Below are 6,000 nucleotides of genomic sequence, written 5' to 3' on the forward strand. Positions count from 1 at the left end.
AGATCCCTGAGACTAGGGACCACTTTGTAAAGATCTTTCTTAACCTTGTGAATGCTCCAGAACGTTGAGGATTAAATGAATGAATGACAGGATGGGAGAGAGGGAGTGGAAAAGACAGGGATTGGAGAAGGTGGGGGGTTGGTGGTGTGGAGTTGGAGGCGAGGGCAGTCTGAAACAGGTTTGGATTGAGCAGACTGAGAGACAGGTGCTTGGTCCACAGGAATACTCCAGTCTGGAGGGCAGGCGAGGGGCTGGGATAGAGAAATCAGGTGGTGGCCACCAACATATATGGGGAGGGAGGGAATTGAAGCCACTGCTATGGTTGCAAAGAGGCCACGTAGGAAGTTTGGGCAGAGAGAGCCTGGGAAACCTCAGCACTCATGGGGTGGGCAGGAACGTGATAAAGAGAGCAGGGGCTGTGAAGTCTGAGTGGCTCCAGCAGAAAGAGGAAGAAAGCTGTTAACAGGAGGCATGAAGCCCAGGCGGGAGGCCAGTTACAGCGCTGAGCACTCGTGTGGGTTGACTGTGTGCCAGGCCCCAGCCCTGTGCTTTGTGTGGATTATCTCAAGTGAGCTGCAGGACAATGCTAGGATAAACCCCTTTTTATAGATGTGTGAACTGAGGCACAGACAGGCTGAGTTGCCCAAAGACGTAGAGGAAGGAAGTGAAGACTCAGGGACTCGGCTCCAGACTCCATCACAACGCCGGATTACCTCCAAGTGCAAGTGGGGCTGGAAGAGTGTCCCTAGGAGATGATATTAGAAAGGCTCAGAGCAGTGTCCGTGATGAGGGCCCCAGCCAAACTGCAGGGGAACTGGTGAGTCAGCGATGGATCAAGGAGACAGCAAGTGACTGTATAATGAAGGGTTGCTTGCCATTTCACGAATGTATTTGTTATCAAGAAGCAGTTGCCAGTTAATACGTTTATAATTTTAATGTCTTTTAAAAATTATCTTAGCTGGTTTTGGGTGGTGTGTAGGGTTTGAGAGCTGCTTCTGCTGCCAAAAACATGGAGACTTTGTCCTGAGTCCCATGCTTAGTACTCCAATGTCCCAACTTGAGCTAAAGAAGCCGCCCTGGGTGCCTGGCCACGGCGGCCTGCGCTCTGGTATTTTACGTCTCATCACCAGAGGATTAATTGATGACATCACTGTGGAACCTCCCAGTGTTGGCTCTGTGACTGATGAACATGGGCCTCGGAGGCCTGCAGATTCCTTGGCCTACAGAGCAAATGGACAATATACTATGAAGGACCGCAGCCAGCTTCCTGTTTACAATGGGAGGTTTAGGTTTCATAATCCTGGGCCGATCCAATGCAGCAAACATTCCAAAACTCAATAGATTTCTTGTTCTATTCGTTGGATTTGTGTCCTGTTGAGTTTTTCATGGCTAGAGTATTCACGAGAATGAAACTGCCGGGCTATCTGAATGTTAGCCTGCCTTTTGAGAAGAAATCAGTGGATAATGGATTTGCTCCTGTTAATGAAGTTTTAAAGGCTGTATCAATCCTCAAACATGAAATGTGGGAAAGAATGAGAAGCAGCAGAAAAAGAAGCATCTGTGAAAAGATAGGAAGTGTTAAAGCTTGGACTAGAATGCTTTCTGCGTATGGAAGAGATAAGCTTATCACAGTATTTTTGTCCTGCTGACCTATGGTGACGTACTGACGATGTTAATTGGCATGTTCTTCTTAGTTTTTTGTTTCTTAAAGAAAATATGCTCCATTTCTACAACTATGCTACTATATACAATGATCTTTCTTACGACGCCCTTAACGTTTTTTGGAGATGCCATTTCTGATTTTCAGAAATTAAGGTAAAATCAGGAAGCAAGATCCCATATGCTGAGAACCCTGGATGGCTGATCAACTTTACCTATAGTGCTCTGCCTTTAAACAGTGTGTGATAGTACATGACTTCAGACGTGTATCTAAGACTGTTTCCTCAACAGTAAGAAAGGAACAGAAATAATTTTTTTCGAATTAAAAAAAAAATTACCTTTGAACATATCAATGAAAACTGAAGCACCTCTCCATCGCTTTGCTGTCTCCTTCCTTAATGCAGAATTGGCCACAACAAACACTGCGGGCCTTTCTGTTCAATATTTGACATTATGGATTTTCCTACATTTCGTTTGTCTACAGACAGTCTTCCAGAGCCATATGGCCTGCAGAACCACCTAGAAAGTGAAGAGGAAGCAGGGGCCCTCCATCCCTCCTGGAGACTGGGTGGCCCTGCCTAGGGGCCTTCGCCCTAGATGTGCCCATTGCCTAGAACCCTCCCTTGTGGTATCTCCCTAGCTAACTTCTCTCCTCCCTCGAGTCTTCCACCATCGCAGTGAGACCTACTGTGACCATCCTGTAATACTGCAGCTGGCCCCCTGCCCCCGAACTGCAGGGGCTCCTATCTCCCTTTCCCTGCTCTATTTTGTTGTTTTCTTCCATAGCAACTGTCAGCCACTAGGCAAGTAATACTACTTATGCATTATCTTTAGTGTTTGCTGCACATGTCCCCCCTGACTACTATAGGGCAAGCTGCTTGAAGGCAGGCATCTTTATTTTGTTCTCTGACTTATTCCAGGTGCCTAGAGCAATTGTGGGCATCTAGCAGGCCCTCCATTCATATTTTTGGAATAAAAACAAGGGAGTTCTCCCAGGTGGCTGTGACTCCTTCATAAAACAGGAAGGGCTTTTGCCAAGCCTTGGAAGATGGGCAGGCTTTCCATAGGAGAAACAGGGAAGACGACCAGGTAGGGGAGCAACATGAGCAAAAATGCTGGAAGATAGGAGCAAGGAAATCACTTGGGAAGCAGTGAGTAGACCGATTTGGTGGTACCCAGGGTGTGTGACATCAAATACCAGGATAAGAGGTGTGGATTTTCTTTCATAGACAATGGGAGGGAAGCGAAGGACTATGGAACGGGTTCTGAGCAAGGAAGGTACTTGATGCCAGTAATATTTTAGGAAGATGAATCTGGACGTGGAGTGCCTTTGGGTGGGAGTGGCCCCTTCCGGGAGATTTTCCTAGATCCCCACCCCCTGTCTCCCCGACCTCATGAGCACTCTCCATCAGTCTGAGGATTTTCTGTGCCTCCATTTTCTTTGTGTTCTCACTGCTCCATACTAAGCAGAATCAAAATCTGAAGGTGTGTTACACAATCTTAGATTTGGAGGGAGGCAGCTTTAGCTCTGCCTACTCTCCTTTTTCTAGGTGAAACTGGGGGAGCCATTACCCATGGCATCTGGTTAGAAATGGCATGCAGCACTTGGAATCCTTCCTCCTGCTTCTCCATCTTCAAATTCATGCCATGGTCCCCAAGAGGGATGAGTGAAGGCTTTGAGATTTCCCTAAGCAACACTGAAATTCCAAAGGAGGAAAGGCACAGAAGACCTTTGCCCGGTACATCAAGAACATGGACAAATTTAGAGCTGGAGCCTTGTGTTACAATTGCAAGTCAAACTCCAAGAGGGGTAACCAGCCTATTAGTGCAGGCACCTGGAAACTGACTTTTCTGCCATCTCTCCAAACACACACACACACATGCATGCACGCACACACATGTGTGCACGCTCTCACATACACACATTTACTGGGCCATAGAAAGATCAAGGCCAACTGCAAAGCACCCATTCCCCAAGACTCCTCATTTATATTGGGAACTAGCTATAAAGCTCCTCCTGGCCCCCAACCTTCCCTTGCAATGATAAAGAGCATGTCACATCACACTAAATGTGACACTTAATCAAAACCCATCTTCTTTAACAAATCCTTAACCTCCAGCACAGGAGAGTCACCAAGGCCAAGGGACAAGACAGGGAGCCGACTCAGGTGGCACACGCTTTGATCAAGATGATACAGATTTCCTTTTATTTCACTTTCATCAGAGTTGTAAAATTCCAGATCTGTCCCCTTTTTGATTTGACAACAGCACATTTCAGTAGAGGTTGACACCAAAAAAAGACCAGGACTTGTTCTCTCTTCAACTGGGAGTAGGCGATAATTTCTCTGAATCCTCTTCAGTAATGATCACCAGAGCTTCTGATCTTCCCATAAGCAAGTTTTGCAGGGAATGTGGTTAAACTGAAGCACAAACCTGGCTGGCATCTGGTTCCTTTCTTAAGTGGTATCTAAATACCCTTAATCTATCGGCCCTGGAAAAGACCTCCCCTTCTCTGCTTCCTTCCCTTGGTCTTTTTTTCTGAGACTTAAATCCTCGAGTGAATTCTTTCGCCAGATTTCTGGGGCAGGAAATTTACTTCCCTGCCACAGAGTATGTTAGAAACTTCTGGGGCTCCAGCAACTGTTCATTTCTATAGCATGGCCCATGGCTTTTCTCATGACCTATGTGGGATTTCGCTTTTAAATTATTTAATCACTAGCTAGTTCCCAATAGAACATATTTCTATCTGTTCAATAGACAGTTATTGAATCCTAATTATGGTTGATGTAGGTGTTATGAAACAGAAAGATTTACTTCTGCTTCTGAGAAACTTTCCATCTTGAATTATGATGACATAATAGTAATAGTAATGGTAGCATGTGACAGGTGGCTACAAGAATTCCAAAGCACAGATCGTTCATGCATCCAGTAAGTATTAAGCATCTACCATGTGGCAGACCCTGTTCTAGACACTGGGATACTGCTCTGTACAAAATGGACAACATTCCTGCCTGCAAGGTGCTTACATTCTAGTTGGGGCTGGGCTGAAAATGGGGGAACATTTTCAACTTTTGTATATTTGGCTTTGAATGGCTTACAACTTTATCCACTAACCTTCCCAATCACCTTTTGTAGACTGAATTTGGACTTTCATGTACCCACCAACAAGTGAAGTGTCCGAGCTATTGCGTGATGTCACACCAGCCCCGTTTCTGTAGTGTCAGTACCTTTATTATTCACTAAAAATGAGCAGAAATTTGAAAAATGAAAGTGTGTAAGTTCTCGTGAACTTATTATAATTGAGACAAAGATGGAAACCACTAGAAAGGAAAAAAGGAAAATGAGAGAACCTATTTAAAATGTTGTAGGAATATCACATATTGAGTCTCACAAAGTAGAATTAGGATTTTTCAAATGTATTTTTTGTTTCTGTGAGAGTAGTCTTCTTTATAACATGTGTTGGCAACAGCTTGGGCAGGTTCTCGGCAACAGCACTCTCTAGGCACCACCTCTACACGGGCAGGCCTTTTTCCACTCAGGAGGGCTGGGTCTGGGGCGGGGACTGAGAAAGGACCAGGCGTGGCCCGGCACCAGGAAAATGCACTTACCTTTTACTCAGGACTTAAAGGAAAATAGAATATCCAGCATATTTCAGAGCAGGAGGAAAAAGATGGTTTTCTAGAAAGGACTGCATTTCAGCCAGAAAGAGGAGATCAGAAACTAGCAAAGAATCATCTCCTTCCCAAGACCAGGTTAAGGCTAAAGATTGTAGACTAACATGGAATGGGAAGGTAGAATCTGGGAAGGCGGCAAGGGCCAGAGCTAGGAAGAGAATAAGTATCACGCCTGCTTTGACTCTTCTAAGTAGAGGCCTCACCCCCCTTGCCCCTGGAGGAGAGGAGACGGGCAGAAGATTATTCCTGAATACAAGTCTGTGAGGGAGTCAACGCAGGATGACAGTCAGGACACTGATGGGACAGTGTGGAATGTTGGGAGTGAGGGCAGCAAGAACCATCTGAAGCTGGAACAACCAGAACTTTACTTTGTGGTTCCAGTGGCATGTGATCTGTGTCCTACTTTCCCTCCTGCAGGCCCCAAACTGCTCATGCAGCAATGCAGCACACATGGAAGGAAACCACAGCCCTAAAAGCCAGCAGGAGCTGGAGCGAAGGAGGCTGCATTTGTCCTGGGAGACAAGCTCCCTCCACTTCTGATCAGGCAGACGAGCTGGGAGGTATGCTACAACCCCTGGTCAAAGTTTATAAGGGTCATCTTCCACTGGCCCCTCTCTGTCATCTCCCCATTATACCTGAGACCTGACTCATGTTGACCATCAGATTA

The 6,000-nt window shown here is 45.9% G+C and overlaps 1 pseudogene; it reads left to right on the forward strand.

The window, feature by feature from the left end:
- The first annotated feature begins 997 nt into the window (after nt 1–997).
- On the forward strand, nt 998–1,649 carry LOC137764631 (oligosaccharyltransferase complex subunit OSTC pseudogene; annotated as a pseudogene).
- The last annotated feature ends 4,351 nt before the right edge of the window (nt 1,650–6,000 follow it).

Source organism: Eschrichtius robustus, chromosome 5 (genome assembly GCF_028021215.1).
Source record: "Eschrichtius robustus isolate mEscRob2 chromosome 5, mEscRob2.pri, whole genome shotgun sequence".
NCBI classification, from domain to species: domain Eukaryota; kingdom Metazoa; phylum Chordata; class Mammalia; order Artiodactyla; family Eschrichtiidae; genus Eschrichtius; species Eschrichtius robustus.